At 37.6% G+C, this 27,747-nt stretch overlaps 1 protein-coding gene across 2 annotated transcripts in view; it reads right to left on the bottom strand.

The window, feature by feature from the left end:
* FBXL4 (F-box and leucine rich repeat protein 4) overlaps positions 1-4,538 on the bottom strand; it is a 147,634-nt gene extending 143,096 nt beyond the window's left edge. The window contains exon 1 of one of the 2 annotated variants that reach the window (XM_069077184.1): positions 4,068-4,538. The gene's annotated coding sequence lies outside the window, so the exon portion shown is untranslated. Of the gene's footprint in view, positions 1-3,701; positions 3,955-4,067 lie in introns of those variants that run through there. The other variant, XM_069077185.1, reaches the window with a different exon arrangement.
* Between the last annotated feature and the right edge of the window lie 23,209 nt (positions 4,539-27,747).

The raw sequence follows: 27,747 nt of genomic DNA, 5'->3' as shown, positions 1-27,747 counted from the left end.
GGATAAATAAATAAATACAAAAAATAGTGTATCAAAGTAACTGAGAGACAGGGGTGGGGAGGGAGCTCAAGAGAAGAGAATGCATTCCAAGGGTAAAGGGGAGGGCAGTAGGACCACTTGGCAGTCTGGTTATGCCTGTAGACCCCTTCTCATAATTTTTTCTTATAGGCATACTCTCCTTCTTACTCATCCTCACCTCCTGGCTTCCCTAGCTTCCTTCAAGTCTCAGCTAAAACCCCATCTTCTATAGAAATCTTTCCTGTGTAGCAATTAGAGAAGAAAAAGAAATCAAAGGAATCAAATTAGGCAAAGGAGAGACCAAGTTATCACTCTTTGCGGATGATATGATGATATACTTAGAGAATCCTCAAGAATCAAGTAAAAACTACCTGAGACAATAAATAAATTTGGAAAAGTTGCAGGATATAAAATAAATTCACATAAATCCTCGGCATTCCTGTATATTTCTAATGAAATCCAACAACAAGAGATAGAAAGAGAAATCCCATTTAAAGTTACTGTAGACATTATAAAATATTTGGGAATCTACCTGCCAAAACAAACCCAGGACCTAGATGAACACAACTACAAAACACTTTTCCCACAAATAAAATCAGATCTAACTAATTGGAAAAACATCAATTGCTCATGTCTGGGTCAAGCCAATATAATAAAAATGATAATTTTACCTAAATTAAATTATGTATTTAGTGCCATACCAATCAATTTACCACAAAATTACTTTATAGAACTAGAAAAAATAATAACAAAATTCATTTGGAAGAACAAAAGGTCCAGAATATCAAGGGAATACATGAAAAGAAATGCTAGGGAAGGTGGCCTAGCTATACCAGATTTTAATCTGTATTATAAAGCAGCAGTCATCAAAACTACCATGTTTCCCCGATAATAAGACACTGTCTTATTATTTTTTTTGGACAGAAAAACACCAGAGGGCTTATTTTCAGGGGAGGGCTTATTTTAATGAACATTGACAGCAATTTTAATAAACAGGTAAATGTGAACAAAACAATGTACCTTTATTCAATAATGAATTCAATAAAGAACAGGATGACGCGCTCACTGCTGCAGCTCTGATTGGATGCAGCTCGGAGGCGTGCATTTCACCCGGGGGGGGGGGCGGGGACAGTGCATACAGAGGGTACCGTAATGTAGCGTGTAGTGCAGGGGATCACCTTCACTACAGTAGCAATCTCAATAGGGCTTATTTTTGGGATAGGTCTTATTATCGGGGAAACACGGTACTTGGTACTGGCTGAGGAGTAGAGCAGTGGATCAATGGAACAGATTGGGTACATGAGACTCAACAGTCAATGGCTATAATAATCTACTCTTTGATAAATCCAAAGACCCCAGTTTTGGGGATAAGAACTCACTATTTGACAAAAACTGCTGGGGAAACTGGAATATAGTATGGCAGAAACTGGGATAGACCATTATCTAACACTATATACCAAAATTAAGTCTAAATAGGTGCATGATCTAGGTATAAAGGATGATACTGTAAGAAATCTGGGAAAGCAAGGAATAGTTTACCTGTCAGATTTATGGAGAGGGAAAGACTTCATGACCAAACAAGAATTAGACAGCATTATAAAATTCAAAATGGATTACTCTGATTACATGAAACTGAAAAGCTTCTGTACAAACAAAGCCAATGTAACCAGGATTAAGAGGGAAGTGGGAAATTGGGAAAGAATTTTTGCAACCAATCTTTCTGATAAAGGTCTCATTTCTAAAATATACAGAGAATTGAGTCAAATCTATAAGAATACAAGTCACTCCCCAAATGATAAATGGTCAAAGGATATGCACAGGCAGTTCTCAGAGGAAGAAATTAAAGATATTTATAAGCATATGAAAAAATGCTCTAAATCACTATTGATTAGAGAAATGCACATCAAAACAACTCTGAGGTACCACATCTCACCAGTCAGATTGGCTAAGATGACAAAACAGGAAAATGACAAATGCTGGAGAGGATGTGGAAAAGTTGGAACACTAATGCATTGTTGGTGGAGTTGTGAACTGATCCAACCATTCTGGAGAGCAATCTGGAACTATGCCCAAAGGGCTATAAGTAATTTCATATCTTTTGACCCAGCATATACCACTTCTAGGGTTGTATACCAAAGAGATCATAGAAGCGGGAGGAAGACCCATATGTACAAAAACATTTATAGCAGCTTTTTGTGGTGGCAAAGAGTTGGAAATTAAGGAGATGCCCATCAATTGGGGAATGGATAAACAAGTTATGGTATATGAATGTAATGGAATACTATTGCGCCATAAGAAACAAAGAGCAGACGGACTTCATATTTACCTGGAGAGGCTTATACGAACTGATGCTGAGTGAGAAGAGCAGAACCAAGAAAAACTTGTACACAATTACAGATACAATGTATGTATGATGACCAACATTGATAGGCTTCAAGTAAACTCCAAAAGACTAATGATGGATAGAGATGTCTACATTCAGAGAAAGAACTAGAAAGAACTGAGTTTGAAAACAAATTGAAGCAAATTACCTGCTCTCTTTCTTTTTTCTTGTTAGGTTTGGTTTCCTCTTTCCCACTGTTCATTCCATCCAATACAATACTTCTTTATAACCTGACCAATGTCTAATTTGAAAGTATGTGCAGATCCTATACCTGATTGTATGTCGATATAGGGGAAGGGAAGGGGAGGGGAAGGAAGAAAATTTGAAACTCAACGAACTGGGGAACTGAATCTTGTAAACTCAAAGTAAACGAACAAATTAATAAAGACCAAAAAAAAATCTTTTCTGATCCCCCTTAAAGGTAATGTTTTCCTCTAGCTATAATTTGCCGTTTGTATATGTATGCATGTGTGTATGTGTTATAGTGTGTGTGTATAATTTGAATGTTGTCTCCCCCATCAGACTGAGCTCCCAAAGAACAGGAACTGTCCTTTGCTTTTCTTTGTATACTGAGAGTTTAGCACAGTGTCTGGCACATAGCAGATGTTAATAAATTCTTACCGACTAACATGAGATTACAAAGGAAATAAATTATTCTGAGATAGTTATCAATATGTAATACATAATATAGATACACAGGTAGGTAGATAGTATATGTCCACCTGGAAGTCTAGTATACACACATACATATATTCTTTAGATCGTAAGCTCTTTCATTAGGTTGTAAGCTCTCTGAAGGCAAGAACTGTCTTTGTTTTTGCAATGTTTTGTATTTTTATCCCCAGGATTTAGCACAGCTCCTGGCGCATAATAAAGGTTTGATGTTTATTTATTATTATTGACTATTTACTGACATACACACACATATATATGGGGTCCATGGAATTTGTGTATTTAAATATATGTAAATAATCAGATATGTATATAGACAAATATATACACATAAAGTTCATATATATATTTAGTTAAATGTGTGTATATTGTATATACACATGTGTACATACACACATATATACACTACGTTTGTATTTGAAAGTTCAAGAAGCCCAGACTAAGAACTCCTGGATTAGAGCCCACAGGAAAGTCAAGGAAAGTCAAGCCGCGCACCTCAGCCCTTGGTAGCGCCCCCTATACGCAGTAAGCGGTATTGCCCGCAGGGCAGCGCCCCAGCTCTGCCCACCCATTTCGCCAGCCTGGGTCCTACTTCGTGCAAAAGGCATGGATGTAAAGCGAGACACACCGTCAAGAGTTTGAGATGGAGGATGCGGATCTCAATCAAACGCACCCCAGCTCCACAACACCTCCTTCCCTCCTAAATAAAGTGCAGAAGGACGCGAAGCCGCGTGGGTAGACAGGAGTTGGGCTAGGGAAGGGAAGTAAGGGCCTCCCCCGGAGTGGGAGGGCAGGGGGAGGGGAAAGAGGGCGTCTCTGTGCGCGCGCGCAGCTACACGCAAGAGGGAGGGGGGAACCCCAGCGAGGGGCAGCCCCAGCGAGCGGGCGGCTCGGCGCGGGCAGGGAACTCCGCCCTGGCCCCGCCCCCAACTCGCGGAAGGAGGGGCCCCGGGTGCTGGAACTGGAGGAGGGAGAAGTAAATAAAGGACGGTACCGGGCTGGGGAGTTCCGCAAAGTGGCTTGGCTCCCTCTCCCTGGAGCTTCACCGGCGACGCAGCCCGCCCCAGCGGTGCGGGGAGGAGCCGGCTCCTATGGAGTGAAGGCTGGAGTGGGGCAAAGGGTGACCAGGCCCCGAGCCTTGAGAGTGACAGCAGCTCCGAAGGGGCCGGAGGAAGAGAGGTTCCAAACCTGAAAGAAGATGCCGAGGCCACGGGTGCAGCCTCTGCGCGAAGACGGCTGCGGGGGAGGGGGAGAAGAGAGTATGGGGGCGGGGAGGCGGGAGAGCGCGCGCGCGCACAGGGCACTCGCGGGACGTCGGAGCCGAGGAGCCAAGGGAGCTGAAGAGCGATTTGGGGAGAAGAGCGCGCACCCGCGTACTGAGGTGCCCAGGAGGAGGGGCAGGCGTGGCGTGACGCAGTGCGTCCCCTTCTCTTTCCTCAGGGAAAGTAACCCCGGGGAGGCGGGATCAGTGCGGGAACGGGGGTGGAGGGGCGAAACTGGCGATCACGTGCTTTACCCTTGCTGGGGCTACTGTCCTAGTAACCCGGGGCCCTTGAACTTGACTGGAAAAAAAAAATGCATCTTTATTCCAATAAAACTAGCTTTCTTGTAACCCTGTATATCTTATGCCTTTGAAACATTTACTTAGAAGACGCCCGGCCAGTCAGTAAACATTTATTAAGTCTCCACTCGCTGTGGATCCTGTGCTAATCCCCTGGGGGTGCAAAGAAAACCAAAAGACAGTCGCTACTTCTGAATAAGCCACAATCTATCGAAAGAGACAACATTCAAACAACTTTGTACAAATAAGATACTTACTTGGTGACGGCCTTCAACACACTGCCAAAGGGATCCATTATGAAAAAAAAAAGTTAAGGATTCTTGCATGTTACATTGCTGAAGTTGCACCATGAGTAAAACCAAACTGCTCGACTTATTCGCCCTTAAAAGTCTTGTCATTGACAAGACAAGGGAGGAAGAGAATGAATCTGGAATTCAAAGCTTTAAAATCAAATGTTTAAAATATATATACATATATATACTATTATCAATATTATTTTACATGTAAATGGGAAATAAGATATCCAAGCACTGGGGCATAGAGATCCACCGCGCCCTACTGGAAAGTCGAAGGGGGTATGGGAGAAGATATGGGAAAGAGCAGATTGGTGGAGGGGATATCCAGTGGGATTGCCATTTTGGGGTGGTGGATAGGGGAAAAACGGGGAGAAAATTTGTAACTCGAATGATGTAAACTAGAAGTTAATAAAGCATTTGATTAAAAAAAAAAAGGATGCGTGTTAGATAATAAACTATAAAACTGAACTACACAATACCTTGTTGTTGCCATCAAGCCAGCACCACTCTTACATTTACAGAATTTGTGTAGTATCTGAAAAATGATGGATATTAACAAATGCTATGCTACTCTAGCAAGGAGAAACACAGGAGTTGGAGCACTCTCCCCTTCCTTGGCCTGTACACAGCTACTGGAGCTTGTGAACCATATTCAATCCTGGGGAATCCTGACTTCTTCTTGGTAGATCAGGATCCCCATTCTCACATGCATTGCTCAAACCTGCATCTGAGGAATATCGTGTTTCCCCGATAATAAGACACTGTCTTATTAATTTTTTTGGACAGAAAAACACCAGAGGGCTTATTTTCAGGGGAGGGCTTATTTTAATGAACATTGACAGCAATTTTAATAAACAGGTAAATGTGAACAAAACAATGTACCTTTATTCAATAATGAATTCAATAAAGAACAGGATGACGCGCTCACTGCTGCAGCTCTGATTGGATGCAGCTCGGAGGCGTGCATTTCACCCGGGGGGGGGGGCGGGGACAGTGCATACAGAGGGTACCGTAATGTAGCGTGTAGTGCAGGGGATCACCTTCACTACAGTAGCAATCTCAATAGGGCTTATTTTCGGGGGAGGGCTTATTTTAGAGGAATCTTACACAGTAAGGGGAGGGCTTATTTTCGGGATAGGTCTTATTATTGGGGAAACACGGTATCTAAAATTAAGAAAGAAAAAGAGACATAGGTAGCCAACCACTCACACAAATGGTAGGCTGGGTGGAATGTATGAATTATTGCCTCTTTCCCTACTTGGCTTTCAGGACACAGTTTAAACCAGTTAGCATGCTTCTGAGCCAGGAAAGAAGAGAACAAGGAAGGGACAAATTGGCCCCTTTTGTACAACTAGCTCAACAACACCTCCAACTCTGCAGTAAATTAGGAAACTCTTTGTCAACTTCCATTGAAAGCACCTAGAATTGTCAATCCCTAAAAATCTCATGTGGTTGAATGGAAACAAAATCTGTGCATACCATCCATGTCTCACTAGAACTGTAGAAATGTTTTAATCATGACTTAATAGGCTGTCCTTAAAAGATAACAAATAAGATCACATTACAGTGGTGAAAAAAAATCAAAGTTTAAAAATCTCAAAACATAAACAAAATTTGTCATTTGGAGAGAAACTATGGAACTCTTGTTGCTCCCTGCAAAATAGAATTTGTTATCAAAATTGTTATCAAGGGCAACATTAAGGTGATAGGAAATGCCCAAAATGTGCAAAAGAAGGGGCAAAGTACCCTAAAGAATATTTTTATTCTAGTCTCAAATACCAAATAAAACAAACGTTTCTGTATATATTGTAGAACAGGAGAGTACTGGAAATGAAATTGCCAATCTCTTGTGTAGATTTCGCTTTTCTTTTCAAGCACATAATAGATTCAACATATGACTTTCAAAATTGTCCTTGCTTGTCTGTGATTCCTTCTAGCTTTTCTTCTGTTTTCATTTTTTGGTGTTTTGTTGTTGTTTCTGTGTGTGTGTGTGTGTGTGTGTGTGTGTGTGTTTGCATGGGGAGGCCTCTGATGAACTCCTTTTGAACCCAACTGCTTCCCCCATTGAAAACAGAAGAAAAAGCCCTTGTAACAAATATAGCCATGCAAAAAAAATTCTCATATTGACCATGTCCAACACCTTGAATACATCAGTTCTTTTTGAGGAAGTGGATACCATGTTTTATCATCATGGCTCTTGAATTGTGGTAGATAATTGTATTGATCAGAGTTCTTAAGTATTTTAAGTTGGTTGTCTTTATAATGTTCTTGTAAAAATTGTTTCACTGATTCTATTTACTCTGCATAAATTCATATACATCTTCCCATTTCATAATTCTTGTTTATTTAATATTACATTGCATTCATATGCCATAATTTGTTCATCCATTCTTCATTGCGTAGATTCTGGAATCAATAAGACTAGAGAATTCAAGATTGGAATTTAGGAAGTCAAACTATTAAATATCCCTCTCCTACCTTATCCACATACCGTGTTTCCCCAATAATAAGACCTATCCTGAAAATAAGCCCTCCCCTTACTGTGTAAGATTACTCTAAACTAAGCCCTCCCCCGAAAATAAGCGCTATTGAGATTGCTACTGTAGTGAAGGTGATCCCCTGTGCTACACGCTACATTACAGTACCCTCTGTATGCACCGTCCCCCCCTCCCCCCCGTGAAATGCATGGCGCGCTCCAAGCTGCATCTAATCAGAGCTGCAGCAGTGACCGCGTCATCCTGTTCTTCCCCAGTGATTTACTTATTGAATAAAGGTACATTTTTTTGTTTACATTTACCTGTTTATTAAAATTGCTGTCAATGTTCATTAAAATAAGCCCTCCCCTGAAAATAAGCCCTCTGGTGTTTTTCTGTCCAAAAAATATAATAAGACAGTGTCTTATTATTGGGGAAACATGGTACATGCTGATGATGGCCATGTGCTTCTGCAGTAGGATGTCACTGTCAATAGCAGGGAGGGAGTAAAGTGGAGAGCAAAACTCCCTCCTCGCTGCTCTCAGCATGAAGGTCAGTTTTGTGTCAGTTTTGTTCTTAAAACCTGAGAACACCCTCAAAAGTTGTATCCTTCCTCCAGAGCTGAGTGACTCAGTGGTGTCAACTTGTTTTTTAAAGGGCCCCGGGGGACATAACAGATTTTCAGCCAGATAAGTCACTGAGTGTTCTCAGTATTCCATCAATTGCCTTCATCCAGTGGCCAATGACTTCTAATATAACCAGGCTTTTTTGTTTGTTTATTTGGTTGGTTGGTTAGTTGGCTTTTTTTCTTGTCTTTGTGTGTTTGTTTTTAGCCAACTCCCTTAATACTCTGTTGTGAAGTTGTTTAGAAAAGGTACCCAATTTGATTAGAAACTACCCTGATCTACTTCTTTTACAGAAAAAACTAAAAACACCAATTTTTTTGTAAGAAAGGTTTTTCTCCTCAGTCTGGGTCAGACTGGATTTTACATTTACACATGTAAAAAGCTTTTGCTTTCTAAAGAGCATGACAGAATCTACTCATTGTCCTGTGAAAAAAAGAAAACATTTTAGTGAGGACTGTGGCTACCAGAAGCAAGATGTTCTACAACCTCATGTTCAGTGTACCCAGCTGGCAACAACCAGCAGTGACTAACAGCACAAGTGGAGCCAAACTGAAAAGAATCCACATGATACTAGCAGGGTATGCATCTAGCAGAGAGTACATGTATGGCAATGACAATAAGATTTATCATACCTGCATGGAATAGCCTTGAAAGGGGCAGCCTGGAGAAATCATTAGAAGAGTTTAGTGGCTCTACAGTATAAGAGGTATAAGTTGCCACCTCCACAATGTGTCATGGTCACACATATTACCTACACAGATGCCCCTCTACACATATACCCTAGCCATTTGTGGTCCTTATTCATACCTCTCTATATATGTTCCCTATGTGTGTCCATTCTTTCTGCTGATGGTGTTTGCATTTGTAGAAAAGTGTGTCTCAGGTTAATGGGGGAAACATTCTATTGCTACATTTCTTAACTATTTTATCAAATGTCTTTGCTTTGAGCAAGTGTTCTGGACAACTAATGATAACCAAAATTTAAAAAAAAAAACTGTTGAGGGTTCATGAGCTATGCTTTTGAATCGATGTGGATTCATGTAGTACCTTGAACCTGGATTAGCCTTGTCTGGGGAACCATGTGCAAGTTGGAGATTCCCTCACTTAGGGAAAACCTTGAAAGGAAGACAGTAGAATATTCAGATTCTAACATAGGTCAGTTTTCTGACAATATCAAGATTGAAATAGTATAAACAATACTCTGCATACTATTCAAAAGTATATTTGTTTATATTTGAGAAGAGAGGTTTTTAGCTAATAGTTTTGCTGATGTTACTAGGCCACATGACAATGATTGTTGTTTAGACTTCCCTCTCTCTTTCTCACTTTAAGAACCACATCATACTCATGCTTTGTAGGATGAATAGGATAAATAGGGCCAAATTGCAGAGCAGAAAGGAAAAGGAAAATGGTGATGCTTATCAGCTAGTGATACCACAGACATAATAGACAAGCTAATCCCTAGTCATCAACTGGAATGTTGTTTGGAACTGAATATCATCCTACGCCGTAACAGTGATATTACAAATGAAGAGGGCCCTAACAAGGCTTGATTGTACATAAAGCCACAAGCTCAGCAAGCTAGTTGTTCCACATTCTACATTGGCTTCAAAAGTTACAATGTTCTATCCAAACAGGGAGGTGGGGGGAAAGAAGAATCAGGTCAGAATACACCCCTTTGTCCCTAATTCTAAAAACAATGCTAATTTATCAACCCTGGTCTATGCTATCCTAAAGTAACTTAACCCTTCCCCATTTTTTTTTGTTTAGTTATCTCAAAATAGAGTATTAAGTAATTCTACAAATTTGGAACTATGTGCACATATATCAAGAAGCAGTACTACATAGTGGGAAACTTTGGAGTGAGAAGATCAAGGTTCAAGTTCTAACAAACTATGATGTATGACAATGGAAAACTTTTAAGTGCACCCAAACAAACTCTCTAACCCTATAATTTAGAAATGAATTTCTCTTCTGGACCTCTTCTTCCCCACCCCCAACACCATCACCACTTTAATGTATAGTAATAATAGGTCATTGTGTGAGAGTCATAAGTGTGACTTTCATCTAGTGACAGCATAGAGAGTTAAAAATATTCTACCTATATCAACTAATTTTCTCTCCTCCATTTCTAAGCAAGGTCTGTTTATAAGATGAGGTGGTGCAGTATACAGAGTGCTGGGCCTGGAGTCAGGAAGACCTGGGTTTTCAAAGGCATCCTCCAACACTTACTAGCTATGTAACCCTGGGCAATTCACTTAACCTCTGTCTACCTCAGTTTCCTCAACTATAAAGTGTCACTAACCTCACAAGATTGTTTTAAGGATCAAATGAGTTAATATTTATAAAACACCTAACAGTGCCTGACACAAATAAATATGTGCTCCCTTTCCTTTCCTGAAATACTCCCATGAGTCTATGAATGTCTCCTCAATCCATAAAGGAATCTTTTCATTCTTCTTTAATATCAAACTTCTTGAAAGCATTGTCTATAATTAGTGCCTCAAGTTTCTCACTATGTTCTATCTCCTCAATTCTATATGAATTACTCTACTGAAACTACTCTCTTTAAGGTCACCAATGATGATTTTTAATTGCCAAATTCAATAGCTTTTCAGTCCTTATTTTCTGTGACCTCTCTGCCCGATATGACATAGTTGATCAGACATTTCTGCTGGATCTGATTCTTCCTTCCTTGTCTTTGGAGACACTACTGGTTCTTTTACCTCTCTGATCATTCCTTCCCTACCTTCTTTGCTGGCTCCTCATTTTCTTCCCAACTCATTTAGTAGATCGTATACTAAAGTTCATGTCATTGGCCTTCATTTCTTTTTTCTTTTTCGCAATTTCAGTCACTCCTAGGACTTCAAAGATCACCTGCAGGCAGATGACTCTCAAATCTGTGTCTCTACTTTTCTGCTCTCCTGACATGAATTCCCAGCTTCCTATGGCATATTTCCATCTGTCAGAAAATAAACATTTATTAAGTGCCGACTATTTACTAAGCAACGTGTGAAGCTTTGGGGATACAAAAAGAGGCAAAAGACATTCTAAACTGCTCTCAAGGAGCTCATGATGTAACATAAGCCCTTCAATTGTGATTATATGTCTTAAATTGAACTAGTATAGGATCTTCCTGTTTCCAGCCTTTCCCCCCTCTAATCCATCCTGTTATAGACCCGCTTTCATTGACACTTGGATACTGGACCTGCATTTGCTTGCTCCCCTCTCCCACAACTTGGTGCTCTTTTTTCCTTGGGGAAACTTCTTTAAACTCAGGACTGTGACATTAAGATATAATATATCTGAGAGGGTTTTTTCAGCATTGTCCCCAGAACTGGAATTGCTCTGTTGGGACAACCCAAGGAGACTCAATATACACTCTGCCTCTTTACTTAGATACATTCCTTGTTTCTGCATGAGGTCTTTTCTGCCAGTCTTTTCATACTCTCACAAATAAAGGCTAACTCTAGAAGTAAGCACAAGTAGAGAACCACACTTGTACATTTCCACAAGCAATTAAGAGTCCTGTCTCTGGAGTCAGAGGACTAGGGCCCAATTCCTATCTCTGATACTTATCATCTGTGTGACTATGGGCAAGTCATTTAACTTTCTGGGCCTTGATTGCTTCATCTCTAAAATGAAGGGGTTGTAATAGATCATTTTTGAGATCTCTTTCATCTCTATATCTGTAATCCTATGACTCATAGCTTCTATACCATCATTAAAGAACCAATCGACAATTATTTATGGTTTATTATGTGCTAGACACTAGCTGCTGGAGATACAAAAATGAAAACAAAATAATCCCTCCTAGGGGGTAGCTAGGTGGCACAGTGAATACAGCACCAGCCGTGGAGTCAGGAGGACCTGAGTTCAAATCCAGCCTCAGACACTTAACACTTACTAGCTGTGTGACCTTGGGCAAGTCACTTAACCCCAATTGCCTTACCCTCCCCCCTCCAAAAAAAGGCAAAATAATTCCTCTTTCAAAGAATTTATATTTTATTTGGGGAGATAACAAATATATATATATATATATATACAATATATTATAATATATAACATATATAATATATAATAATATAAAATAAAAGTAAAATATGTATTATATAATATTATATAATATATAATAAAATATTTGCAAAGAATAATTACATATAAAACCATACAAACTAATTTCACAGTAGGTAAGGTATTTAAGGAGGTGGGACACTAGCAATTGGGGGGAATCAGAAATTTTACATAGTATAAAAGGCAGTTTTTAAGCTATTTTAAGCCATGTCACTAAGCAAATGAAGTCATCTGTAAGGAGGAAGAGAAGGGGGAGGAGGTAAGAAGGTAATACGTTCCAAGCAAATGCATTTTGAAAAGGCCAGTTTGACTGGACCATAGAGCACATACACACAAACACATATACCTTCTCAAGATAGTTTCTACCCCCTCTTCTCTTCTTTTCCACAAGCAATCAATAATTACTTCAAAGCCACATTTGAAGGCTGTTTTCCTAGACACGCTTCCTCTCATCAATTGCCAGCATCAGAGAAATGTCAATAATAATTATATATTAATAATAGTAATGATGATGGTGATGATGATGATAAATAATAATAGCATTTATATAGCACCTACTATTTGCCAAGCACCGTAGTAAATGCTGAAGAAATTTTATCTCATTTGATCCTTACAACAATACTGGGAGATAGGTACTATTATTAACCCCATATTACAGACAATGAAACTGAAGCAAGTAGATATTAAATGCCTTGCCTAAGGTTACATAGCTAGTAAGCATCCACGGGGGATTTAAATTCAGATCTTCCTGACTCCAGGTCCAGTACTCTATCCATTACACCACCCACCTGCCTAAGTATTCCTTTATAGCCCAGGAGAACTCTAGGTTGCTTTAAAGCCCCTTAGATTTTATTTGAGAGTTTTTCCTAGCATCTATTGCATCCTTAATACCTCTGGCAGATGAATTTTTGCAGAGATTTGGTTCATACCACTCTCTTACTCAAAAAATGTTCAATGATTCTATATTGCTTATTGAAAAAAAATCATAATTTCACAAATTAGAGCTAGAAGGGACCTTAGAAGTTATCAAGTCCAAACATTTAATTTTAGAGATGAAAAAATTCAGGTCAGAGAGGTTACCTAAGGGTAATACACAAGTAATAAGTGGCAGAATAAGTACTTAAAACCAGGTCTTTTGACTCTAAAGCAAGGGCCTTGACACAGTACGTACCATTTGAAATCCCAGAATATTCAGAATACTTCACAATCTAAACCTAGCACCTCCCTCCCTTTCCAGATTTATCTTGTATTACTCTCCTACACTCTCCTCCATACATAGAGTATATATGTTATATACTCTAGCCAAACTGTAGTACTCACTGACAAATTGATTCAGTCTTTGTTCTTGCCAATCCTTATTCCTGAGTTAGTCACTCTCCTTTTTGTCACTTAATGAATTGGTATCCACTATCTAAAACCCAATTCAAATGCCCCATCTTCCATGAACCCTTCCCTGAGATCTTCCAGTCTAGAATGACTCCATTTTTGTACCCGTTGTCCTCATAAAGCACATTGTTTTGCACTTCTCTAATGTGCTTATCATATAATATTATATATTTCATGTATCAATCTATGTATTGTATTTTCCTACTACCAGGGGTAGGGAACCTGTCGTCTGGAGACCACATGTGGCCTTCTAGGTCTTTGGGTGCAGCCTTTTGACTGAGTCCAAGTTTTGCAGAACAAATCCTTATTAAGGGAATTTGTTCTGTGAAGTTTAGATTCAGTCAAAGGGACACACTTGAGGACCTTGAGGGCCACATGTGACCTCTAGGCCTCAGGTTCCTCACCTCTGACAGACTATGTAAGCTCCATAAAGATAAGGCCAGACTTGTCATGGATTCCTTTGGCAGTTTAGAGCAGTGGTGTCAGATACAAATAGAAGTGGGAGCCTCTAATCCATACATAAGGATTCCTGGATGCCACATATTGACTTAACTTTAAAATCTAATATTATCTATGTTTTATTATATTTTAAAGTTTGTTTTGTTAAGTATTTCCACATTATATCTTCATTTGATTTGGAGTGCATTTCAGAGTGTTGTAGGCTTCATGTAGTCTCTAAGCAGCATGTTTAATACCTCTGATCTAGAGAAAGCTATGTATCCCTTCCCAAAATAACATTTTGAAATGCATAAAATAAAATACAGAAGCTTACAAAAGAGTCAATTATATTTAAATATTTTATCAAGATATTTTTAGAAATCAGATTCATGAACCCCAGGTCAAAAACCCTGATCTAAATGTTATATATTTCCTTCTTCCCCAGAACCTAACAATAGTTTATACACTGTTAGGAGCTTAATGAGGGGCAGCTAGGTGGCGCAGTGAATAGAGCACCTGCCTTGGAGTCAGGAGTACCTTAATAAAAGCTTGATAAATTGAACTTATATTTTTAGATTCAATACATTAATCTGAATGCTTTTTGGAATTTTTCAAAAACAAAAATACATTGACTTGTGATTCCCGTGTTTATCACTTGAACCAATGACTTTAAGTGTTTTTTTTACATATCTCAAAATGTTTTAGAAAAGCAAAAATTGAAATTCTGAACCTAAAATATCTCATTGAATTACACTGTATTTTCCCAAAAGAAAAATTCATTATTAACAAGGGAATAGTCATCTGTAGTTTGTAAAAGAATGATTTAATTGGGGTATTACCTGAAATGGGATATGCATGTGTGTGTGGACTTGATTGAATGCAATTCAATTCAACAAACATTCATTAACCTCCTACTATGTGCAAAGGATTGTGATAAATTCTGGAACTTCAAAACCAAAAAATAAAACAGTTGTTCCTACCTTCAAGGAGCTGACATTCTATTACATGGCTTCCTGAGGTAGTAGCCATATATTTATTTTAAATAAAATATATAATAGTGTAACTAAACTATATGCCCAAAGTCTAAAAACCTATAATAACCTTCTTTCCTCCTTTATTTTTTGTAAGTTACTGCATTATATTTTATTACATTGCATTGTGTTAGGCAGCTAGGTGACTCAGTGTTGGGCCTGGAGCTAAGAAGATTTGAGTTAAAATCTGACCTCAGATACTTACTAGTTGTGTGACCCTGCACAAGTCACCTAACCTCTGTTTGCCTCAGTTTCCTCATCAGTAAAATGAGGATAATAATAGCACTTTCCTTCCAAGGTTGTTATGAGGATCAAATGAGGAAAATATTTGTAAAATACTTAGCACAGTTCCTGGCATATAAGTTCATATAAACCCCAGTTATTATTATTAATATTTTCTAATGGGTTCTAGAATATATACATTAAGCAGATACCTATGTTCTCTTTACTGAGTGACTATGAGCAATATTTTTTAAAAAAGAACTCCAGAAATTCCTAATGGCATAGATTATAATTTATCTTCTACGCTGAAAAAAGCAGGCTGAGTGATTAAATCAGTGTTAACAGTGGATCTAAATAATTTAAGCCCTTTATTCCCTTCTCCTCAGATTAGTCTGTCCTCATTGGCAGGCTTGGGAGCTTAAATTTTCTAGATTGATTTTTTTATTTTTAAATTAGAAGATAAATTGTCTATTTTTGCATTCATTTAAAATCTATCCCTCCCATACCCCCCCATTGAATAATAAGCAATAAACAAAATCTTCAGCATAATCACGCATAGCTCAATAAAATAAATGACTACATTGGACATGTCCCAAAATCTTATGTTTCTCTCTGAATTTTAAGTTTATCACCTCTGAAAGAGATGATTGGTGTACTTCATCTACAGTTTTCTAGACTAGTGGTTTATCATTTCATTAATCAGAGTTCTAAAGTCTTTAAAAGTTGTTTTATTTGATAATGTTCTTATTGTATAAATTGTTCTCTTAGTTCTTCTCACCTCATTCTACATCCATTCATAGAGGTCTCCCCTATTTCCTTCTAGACTTTCCATTTCATAATTTATGTCAAAGTAATATTCCATTTTACATTTATATACAATAATTTGTTTAGCCATTCCTGGATACCCCCTTAGTTTCCAGTTTGGGGTAACTATCAAAAAGACCTGCTATAAATATTTTTGTATATGAATTTTCCCTCTGTTCTTTTTTGGAGTATTGGTATAGTAGTGATATCACTATGTCAAAGGATATCATAATTTTAGTGACTTTCTGATTATAGTTTCAGATTGTTTTCCAGAGGAACTGGACAAATTGGTAGCCCTGTTAATAGTGTACAATACTAACTACTAGCTAGTTAATAGTTACTAGCTACTAGTGGTACTAACTATACTGCTAACACTAGTAGTGTGCCTATTTTCCCACAGTTCCTCTAACATTTATCATTTTCATCTTTTGTTACCTTTGCCAGTCTGATGGGTTTGAGGTGGAATTAGAAGGTTGCTTTAATTTACATTGCTTTGATTATTAGCGGTTGAGAATATTTTTTCATATCTATTGGCAACTCTGGGTTTCTTTCTTTAAAAACTACCTGTTCATATCATATGCTCATTTATCTGTTGGAGAATAGCTCTTAGTTTTATAACTTTTAATCAGTTCTTATTTTTGAGAATGGATTGATTTCTCTCCTTCCTTTGACTTTTCTGAGATTGTCATGATATATATTTCTTATCCTGTGTTAACTCCGTATCTTTATATTTAAATTGTTACTTTATTCTGTTCCTCTTATGGTTTCAGATTTCTATGTAGATATATTTAAGTGCATCAGAGCAATTTCCTGAGAAGCCTTTTTCTGAGGAGAAGTTAGGTTTGTTTGTTTTTTTTAATTTCCCTGTAGTCTTACGGTTGGGTTGGAAGGTAGGTGGGAAGAGAGTTTAGAAAGGGGGACTGACTTCAAACAGAACAAGTCAGGAAGTGAAATGGGCATAACTGTGCAACCTTCCCTAATAGTAATCTTCACATGTAATTCATGGATATGTTGGCAGGAAAGTAATGAGCCATATGTAGACAAACCAGGCTTCAATACAGTCAGGGCTTCAAGGTAGTCTGATCAATTATAGTCAACCTACTGGAAAGAACTTCATTAATTTTTTAGCTTCATTTTATTTCCACTAACCAAACTGTGCCTTCAGCCCATCTCCCTCCCAAAGGAACCTTGGACTACAGCTTTGTAAAACATCTAGAGTCTGAGAGCTGACCTTACCGTGCCTCCAGGCCTCCACTTTATATCCTGATTCCCAGCTCCAAACCATGCTGCTGCACTTATAGTCCTCCCATCCCCACCTTCTTCCAAGTTATCCTTTATGTTTTGTCTTCCCCCATTATAATTATAATGCAAGCTCCTGGAAGACTGGGGCTATCTTGCTCACTAAGCACAGTACCTAAAATTTTGATTGTCAGAGAAGGAGCTAATCCAACCTGCATTAGTAGAAGTTTTCTACCAGGAGCTCCCAACACCAATGCAGCCACAGGCAAATATTTTTTTTCTTATCTACTCTAGTGTCTCACTGTGGTATAGAGATGACCCAGCGTTCTTGAAAATTATGCCAGTGGAACTCAAGTCGATCCTACCAAGTTGTTCTAGTAATATCATATGTATATAGTTTAAGAACCAGCCCGGCTAAATTTGTAAAGGCCCATCACCTGATTTACTTCAGGGTGATGACATTTGCAACCACAATGACATTTCAAGCCACCAATCCTTTCAGTATTAAAATAAGAAGAGAGATTTTTATAGCAGGAAAAGCATTAGAATTAGTCAAGACTTTGGTTCAAATCCAGTATTTGCTATTTTTCTTGGAAGGATAAAACCAAGCATATCTAGTACCTACTCAGGGCCAGACACTGTCCTAAGCACTTTACAAAAGTCTCATTCAATTCTCACAACAACCCTGGGAGGTAGGTGTTATTATTATCTCCATTTGAGGACAATGTGGCAAGCCCAGGTTAAGTGACTTGCCTAGGGATACAGCTAGGATGTGTCTGAGACTAGATTTGAACTCAGGTCTTCCTGACTCCAGGCCTGGTACTCTATCTACTGTATTACTTAGCTTCAAGTCACTTCCCTAAAGCAGAACTTCTTAAACTGTGGGTCACAACCCCATATGGCATCCCCCAAAATTTGGCTACAGTAAAAGGTCTCTGAATGTGTAAAGACCAAAAATTAATTCAAAATCAAACTTGTAATGAATCCAAGGTGTTTCTGGCAAGGCTTGCCCATCGCACAACTTCACTGTAGCCTTGGTTCTGAACACAAAATATGCACACTTTGCACTGTGTATGCTGTCACATTACATCACACAGCACCAACGAACACTGCCAAAAATTCGAAAAGGGGTCAGGAGTAGAAAAAGTTTAAGAAGGGGTTGAACCACCAGATGATCCCAATGTTCCTTCTAACTTCAGAACTTATAAACTTCCACTAACAATTTGTGTCAGGATTTGCTATGAATAGTTTCCTAAGGTCTACATGGTCCATTTCAAGGTCAGCTTAAGACCCAAAGCCTTCCTGACTGCCTTAGCCTATCCCAGCATTTTCCCTATTTGTGATTTCCTATAGTCCTGCCTATTTCACTCAATCATATACTTTGCCTTAAAGCAGTTTGAAATTGTTTCATAATATGTAAGAAACATAGCAGTATGACAATAGACAGATAGCTGACTTTTAAGTCAAGAAGATCAAAATTCAGTTTCTGCCTCTGACATAAAATTGCTGTGTGACCATGGACTAGTCATTTAACCTCTAATTTAAGCAAGTCACATTTAGTCAAATTTCTGAAACTGTGAGTTGCTGAAGGAAGTTTCTTCATCTAGGAGTGCTCTATACCAATGAAATCAAAGGTTCAGTTTCCATCCCTATGTTTTCACATATGTATGTATACAAATGTGTGACCTATCTTCCTGAGTATTGAATTAATCGATTATTTTTCTTATCTTTGGTGCATATAATGAATAATTTTTTCATCAATTTCTAAAAATTCATAAGCTTGCTGGGGGAGAGGGGAAGGGGTCTTTTTAAAAAAGCAAGCACAATGTCACTGTGTTATTTTGTTTTGTTTTGTTTTTTACTGGTAGTAATGGGAATTCAAGTCTCCTTACACAGAGCTTGGAGTGCTCCCTACAAATTGTGTTTTGATGTATAACCTCTATTCTAATTTTTTTCCCCTGTGCTTACTTTAAACTCTAGATATTTTTATGAATATAAGCAGATAGGTTCTTACAGGGAGAAGTACTGACAAATATCATTTTCAGAGAAAACATAAAAAATCCTTTAGGCCATTTCACTTGCAGAATCTTGTTTCTGAAAGATGAAGACTTAACATGAACAGGGTACTGATGTTACAAAGCAATATGTGGCAGATGAAGAGGACCTTGTTAAGCATTTGTGTTGACACTGTAGAGAGTTTTAGAATTCCCTTGAAATGTGGAGGTTGGGATGGAAATCTATATAGCATTTTTGTTTTACTGAAAAGACTGGGGCAGAATAGAAACCTATGAAGTGACAGTACAAGTGAGACATTCCCACAAACCTTAGAATACTTATTATAAATGGCCTGGCTTGGTAACTAAATGAACAGTACAGATATCAATGTTATAAGAACTTTCCAGCTACAATTCTGGTACAATGCCAACAACTCAGGAGCTAGACTATGGATTAACCTTCAAAATGTCAGATTTCTAAATGTAAGTGTGCCATGACTGTATCTGCTATTCAGATGCTGCTTGTCTCTGCTTTCAGCCACTGAAAGCACAGGAGAGTGCCATCTGAATGTTGGCACAAGGAAGACATTCGATTTGTAATTCACAGCAACAGCTCTAAACCAAGACAGCTACAAAGTAAATCTGAACAAGGGCTTACTGTGACTTTGCGACCTAAGACTTAATGTTCTCATACCATTAGTCAGCTTCAGCACTGCATCAAACTTGTGATATTGACTAACTACCAGTAATTGCTGATTTATGGCAAAGTTTTCCCATTCTTGTTTACCTCATGCCTCTAATATACCTTCATCTTCTTCTGGAAACATGTTGAATCAGTCATTTCACGTTCTCAATGAGTTTGGCTGTTTACAAATCTATATAGAGGGCATCTGGTTCTTCTACTGGATGCCTGTGGGTTGACCTTGTAATATTTTACTCATGGCTTGAAGCATCTATTTTTAAATGCAGCAAGATTTTAACTATTAAGTGGTTCAAGAACCGCATTTATAAGCGCACAGGAGAGGGCAGGAAAGGGAGAAGAATATTTTATAAATAAAATTTATTATCCTCTTGCTTTCAATTCGCATTACAGCTTTCTTAAAGCCATTTCATTTAACTACTAACACTACAAACTTGTTATGGTTAAGTGGCAATTTATAAGTCATTTGTGCCCTTCAGAGCAGTCTTATGTCAATCTGTAGCCCTTTTTAGAAGCTAGAAAAGTCAGTGCTAAGTATAGCAATAGGGAGTCCTGGCTCTGGGATACCTAGGTTCAAATCTCACCTCTGACATTTATTAGGTATATAATTAAGGACAAGTTATCTAAATGCTATTGGTCTTAGTTTCTTCATCTCTAAAATTAGGTTAATGATACCTATAGTACCTGCATCATAAGGTTTGTTATAACCAAACATGAAACAATGTATGTAAAAACTTTGGAAAATTTAGTTATTAGTAGTACTGAAAACTACTGTCTAGTACTTATCACCATCATATTCCATTCTTCTCTCCCAACTTTTTGCTACTTAAAGAACTACTGGGGAAGCATTGGGAGTTGTCACAAGAGTCTGGCATACTGAAAAAGTTTGGAAGTATCAAAATGTGGAAATACAATTGTGCAACACACTCCTGGTAGCTTGCAAGCTATTTTCTATGTGACTTTGGTTGCACTATTTAGCTCTCTGTCTCTTACTTTTCTTTTATGTAAAATGGGGGAAATGGCATCAGTTCTCTACCTAACTTATGAAATATTTGGATGATTAATCAGAAGAGATATGCAAAAGTGCTTGGAGCTTCTCACAGGAAAAGCTCTATAAAAACACAAGATATTATTAAGATACTGATATTTTCAGGCTAAGTTAAGTATGATTGAATTTTGCACCATTAAATGTGCATGTTCAGTGATTTTGTTATTGGTGGGCTGATTCTTGGTATGTTAATGAAGACCTATGTATAGTTTTCTTGATTAACTCATGGCTCAGGACTTGTTACTTCAAGCACCAAACACGATTTAGCTTTTTGAGGTGTTGCATCCAATATATCAATTATTCATCTTAGGAATTAATGTACAATTAGCATGGATCCCTGTTCATATGGAAATAGATGGTTATGTTAATTAGGGTGCAGAAGCTGGAAAAAGCCTTGCATAATAAAAGGATTGATATTAATATCTTTGAATGGAAGATGTATATCATGTTATTATGAAAGAAGTAATTCATTCATATATACCTTTTATTTCCAGAGATTCTTTTATTTAGTACAACTCTTTTCTCCATTAGAAGTAGCTTAACATGCCAACAAAGATTTTGCCATAGAAAATCTGACATATTTGATATCTAGTTCACTAGCTTCTCATACTTTCTATCAGGTAAAACTATAATTCATCACTTGCCATGACTGAATAGTGAGTTCACCTTAAAGTCGGAGACAGAGTCAAGAATATTTATCTCCTGCTATTTTTATTCACTGCTGTATATATCATGCTACAACATTCTCTTTCCTTAAATTTGGAGATAGAAAAGCTATTTTGGAAAGGAGTCTTCCTTTTAGTTTTCTCTTAAGATATACAATATTATTTCAAATGTTTAGTCTTGTAGCCTCAATCTCAAGCACTGTTCTCATCTCTTTTTTAAAAATAAATTTTATTGATTTTTTACATCAACAAAATTTTATCCTGCATAGTCCCCTCCCTTCCCCCTGACCAGAGCCATTTCATGTGACAAATAATATTATTGAAGAAAAAGAAGACAAAAATCAGCAAAAAAAACCTCTTAAAAATACATGCAGTTTCATTTAAACTGTCTTTACAAAAGATATATCATATCTTTTTTTTCTGAAGCAATGAATGTTCTTTAACATTTTGCAACATTCTTTTTTGATTGTTCTGTGGTTGTCCTTTCCATATACATTGTTGTAGTTATTGGGTATATTTTTTTTGGCTTTGCTTACTTCACTCTGCACCAGATTGTATAAACTTTACATGCTTCCCTGAATTCATCATATTCATTTATTACAGCACAGTAATATTCTATAACATTCATGGAACACAAGTTATTTAGGAATTTTCTTACTGATGGGCATCTACTTTGTTCCTAATTCTTTGCAATTACAAAAATTTGCTGCTATAAAATGTTTTGGTATATGTGGGGACTTTCTTCTTATCAGTCATCTCTATGGGGTTTAAGCCTAGTAGAAGAATCACTGGGTCAAAGCATTTGTTGGCTTCATCTCTTAAAGGAATTGGACATAAAATTAGGGATGATGGCTGGAAGAGAGCTACCACAGTTCTTCTTGAGGTTGGTTACTAGCAAAAAAAAATTATCCTAAAGTAGGTTTTTAGATAAGGCATTAGTGTAATAATAGTTCTTCCTTACATTTATATAGAACTTTATGGTTTGAAGGGTAGAATCAACATGGTAGACTAGCAAGAAGTACAACCTTGCTCTACACCAGGACTCCTCCAAACAAATCTATAAAACACAATGGACCAATGCCTACTTCTGAAATCCAAGAAAACAATCCCAGTGTATCATTTTTTTCTAGCCTACATCATCATAAAAAGATAGAAAAGTCTTTAGGGGTGGCTAGGTGGCACAGTGAATAGAGCACTGGCCCTGGAGTCAGGAGGACCTGAATTCAAATCCAGCTTCAGACACTTAACACAAAAAACTAGCCATGTGACCTTGGGCAAGTCACTTAACACCAATTGCTCTACCTTCTTCCCCACCCCCTGCCCCCTGCTGAGGCTGAATACAAGCCTGGACAAGCAACATGTTCAGAAGCAAGCAACAGCTATGTGGATCTGACCTCAGGAGCAGATCAGGGCTCCAGTTCCATCTCCCAGCCCAGTCTGAAGTCTTCTGTAGAATAATCTCAGACCAAGGAGAAACTTGTAGTTCTGTCACCTGTAGAATTTTCCAACTGGTTTATATTAACTGTATATAGAAGCAATCTACTAGAATTTCAACTAAGGGTGAATGAAAAACTGTGTTTGTCAAACCCAAAGTCACATCAGCAACTTATATCGATTAGACCAGGAGGGCAGTAATCAGACTTTGCCCTGGAGCTGACCACTTAGGAAACATTTAAAGCTTGTAGGTCTGTGAGTTGTCCCTGAAATTTAGGGAAAACACAACACTCATTTGACCAAGAAAGCATCAGTAGCAATCTAGAGGACACAAGGTCAACCCAGACATTTTCTTCCAAAAGTGTACAAAGTCTTGCCTTAACATAAATCTGAAGCCAGGAAGTAGGCTGGAAGAATGAGTGAACAAGAATCACATCATAAAAATCTACTATGCTGGCAAGTATGCCCAAGACTTAAACTTAGAAAAAAAGAGAATGAATCCAAAATATCCATAATCAAAGCCTCAATGAAAAACACAACTCAGACACATGTTAAACTAGAATTCCTGATGAGGTGAATCAAGAAGTTTGGTTTTTTGGGGTTTTTTTATAAGAGTTTAAAACATTTTTATAAATTAAATAAGAATGCTAGAGGAAAAATTGGAAAAATAAGAGATAAGGGAGAAAGAATTGGAAATAGAATTAGCAACTTGGTACAAGAGGTACTAAACCTTGATTAAGCAACAAACTCCATAAATATCAGAACAGGTCAAATAAAAGCTAATGACTCCATGAGATTACAAAAAAAATTTTTAAGTAAATTCAAAATCTAGAAAAAAAAAGAAAATTTAAAGTATCTCATAGTAAAAGCAATTGACATGGAAAACAGATCAAAGAGAGATCATTTGGGAATCACTGATCTTACGGAAAGTCATCACACATGTACACACACGCAAAAACATACATATACACAGACCCACATATACATATATATCAAAAAAATCACGAAAGAGGACTGTCTAGATCTTTTAGAACCAGAAGGCAAGTAGAAATAGAAAGAATTCACTAATCATCTCCTGAAGAAACCTCAAAATGGAAATTCACAGGAACATTATAACCAAAATCCAGTTCATTCAGGCCTAAGAAAAAATGTTGCAAGCAGCCAGAACAAATTCAAGTATTAAAGAGCCACAGTTAGTATTGCACATGATTTTGTAGCCACCACTGTAAAAGAGCTGCAAACTTGGAATATGATATTCCATAAGGTAACAGATATAAGATCACAATCAAGAATAACTTCCCCAGAAAACATGAACATAATACTGGAGAGTAAAAAAAAAAATAAGCCTTTAATGAAATAGAATACTTCTAAGCATTCCTGATGATAAAACCAGATCTACGTAGAAACTTTGAAGTAGAAATACAAAAGTTAAAAGAAAGATAAAAGAGATAAACTTGAATGAATAGTCACAAAGAATAAATAAGAATAAACTGCTTACATTCTACTATAGAGAGATGAAACATGTGTCTCCTTAGAAACCTATCATCATCAGGTGTCACAAAGAGAGTCTAAATAGACAGAAGGCCTAAGAGTAATTCTGTAGTATCATGAGGATATTAAAAGAAGAATGGTGGAGAGAGGAAGAGGAATGCACTGGGGTGGGGAGAGAGAGAGAAGGAAGAAGAAGATGAAGAAGTACATGCAAACCAGAAGGAAGGGTTGAGGAGTGAGAAACGAGTGACACTTGAACCTCATTCTCATCTGACTTGGTTAAAGGAAACAATATATACACACAACTCATACACACACATATATATACAGAAATGCATTTCATTCAACAGGGAAATGGGAGGCAGAGGGGAAAGGGGAGAATAAAAGGGAGGGCACATATAGGGAGAGGTTAGTCCTAAGCAAAACAAATTCCAAGGATGTACAAAAATATTTATAGTGGTTGATTTTGTGTTGTCAAAGAATAAGAAACTGAGACAGTACCTATCAATTGGGGAATTGCTGAACAACTAATGAAATATAAATGTGATAAATGCTATTGTGCTATAAGAAGTGATGGGGGAGGGAAAGATTGGGGGGTGGTTTTATGAAAGAAGAAAACGGCAGAGGTATCTGAGGAGACAGATATGGCTGCATGCAGCACTTTTTTTTGACAAGCTTAGATTTTAAAAGGATGTACAAAAAGATAGGGTATGTCATTGAGGATGCATGTAAACTAGTGGCACAGTATTGTTGGTTGCTAATTTGCATTGACTAAAAGAGTAGACTAGCAATTCTCTAGGTCCTTAATATTGTTAGGGGAGGTCTCAGGAAGAGTTCTGAGATAAAAGTTACAAGTCTGGACCAAAAATAAAGTTCAAAGTCTCTTTTTGATTTCTGATGCCCTCTATAATCTGGTACCTGTCAATCTTTCCAGTTATGTGTCATATTTCTTTCCTCCTTACTTAATGCTTCAGCAACCTGAACTGCTCTGTGTCCTTACTTGCCCTTCACCCAATACATACTATGATTCCAAACCTCTGTCTTTGCTCAAATGTTCCCCTGGAATTCACTGTGTCTCTGATTGCTAAGTTAGGCTGCATGCTATAGCGGAAAGCAGCATTAGTTTTGGAGTCAATCTGGGTTCATATCTTCTCTTTGATGCTTACTATCTCCAGGACCTTGGTTAAGTCACAATCACCATGGATATCTCCTTATCTATAAAATGAGGGAGGTGAACTACATGACCTCTTAGGTCCTTTTTAACTCCAGAGCTATACATCCTTTCCATCTTTTAAAAATCAAGTCAAACACTACCTTCTTGAAGCTTTCTCTAATCTGCCATTTTAAAGGAGCCCCTTACTTTAAAATGAATGAACCATTTTGTTTTACATCTCTCTAATACACTAAGCATAAAGTATTGTACATCATAAATCTTCATGTTAGTGTCTTCCCCTCTACAGCATTGTAAGCAGCATGAGGATAGATACATAGTCTTATCTAAACTTTGTACCCGCCCAGCCCCTAACACAATCCAATACCCATAGTAGTCATTTAATAAATGTTTGTTTATTGATTAAATAAATGAATTATATCTAAGAGTACCAAAAGAGTTGGCTGTTTTAACCACTAAACCTCTGTCAGTGATTTTTGAGGAATTGTGAGAAAAAGGATCAGTGCAGCTGGACTGGAGTTTATCCATTCTGGGAAGGGTAAGGCCACTGTGGTTGGCTGGTGGATGGGTTAGGCCGGGGTTGGGGAACCCGCACCCTTGAGGCCACCTGTGGCCTTCTAGGTCCTCAAGTGCAGCCCTTTGACTGAATCCAAACTTCACAGAAAAAAATTCCCTTAATAAAAGAATTTGTTCTGTAAAACTTGGACTTAGTCAAAAGACTACACTTGAGGACCTAGAGGGCCACAGGCTCAAGGCCACAGGTTCCCCACCCCTGGGGTAGATCACTATAAATTCTAATCATGGTCTTCTGATAGAAATTAAATACGAGTGAAAGAGGATCAATACAAAAGTATTCAGGAAGAGACAAAGTTAAAGGTGTTCAACAGTTTCTATTCACTATCTTTTGTTAAGAAATCAGTCTCTAATAACATGGGAAGGGAGCCCACCTGTGAGAAGTTTTGATAAAGGAGCAGAATACATCTATTCACTAATTAGCCAAATGGGGATTCAGAGACAAGGGAAATTCAACAAGGTAGGGATGAGTTTCAGGGGAACTTTTAAGATGCAGAGACTTTTTGCTCAGAATTTCATGTGAGCTATCTGTTTTTTAAGACTATTCAACCTCCACAGTTCACTAATGAGTGTGAGCAGATGCTGAAAGACATAAACCAAAGTTATCCTAATTTTAAAAAGAAGGAAGAAGGTACATGCTTTAAACTTTAGGCTTGTCAGGTTTAATGCTGATTTACTTTAATTGCTTTAATTAACTTGATTTTGACTCCTAGTAAAACTCTAGATGAAATTATTAAAGAGATAGATTATGAGCACAAAGAAAATGAAGAGGTGATCAAAATGAACCAGAATGGGTTCATTAAGAAAAAAATCATGCCATTCTAATCACATTTAATTTGACAGCAGTACCAAACTCCTTTATTAGGGGAGTACCTTAGAGCAGGGGTTTTTAACCTGGGGTTCATAAATCATATATAGAGATATAGATATATGTGTGTATGTATATACATGTACATATGTGCATATGTGTACTATGTACATGTATGTGCACATATATTTCAACATCATTAGTTCCCATTATGATCCTACATATTTTATTTTATGCATTTAAAGCATTATTCTAAGAAGGGATCCATAGACTTCACCAGACCCCACCAAAGAGGTTCATGACCCAAAAAAAGGTGAAGACTCCCTACCTTAGAGACAGTATTGGATTTCAGCTAATATTTGACAAGGTAATATTTGACATGTTCCACAAGTTCAATTCAATAAATATTTATTAAGTGCCTACCATATACAAGGCACTATACTTAACTAAGTGCCCTAGACACAAAGCCAAAAATGAAATTATCCCTCCCCTCAAGGAACATATATTCAATTGTAATGCGTCCTTGTGAACACAATGAAGAGTCCACAATTATACTGAAATATAATACAACTAAGAGGCTCAAAAGTGATTGATTGGCTGAGTAGGCCCAAATAGTGTTGTTTAATGGAGAATAGATTC

Source organism: Petaurus breviceps, unplaced genomic scaffold, assembly GCF_028583685.1.
Source record: "Petaurus breviceps papuanus isolate PSGF00001 unplaced genomic scaffold, PetGlider_PUasm1.0 90977, whole genome shotgun sequence".
Taxonomy (NCBI): Eukaryota; Metazoa; Chordata; class Mammalia; order Diprotodontia; family Petauridae; genus Petaurus; species Petaurus breviceps.
This window is presented reverse-complemented; position numbering and strand designations above follow the sequence as displayed.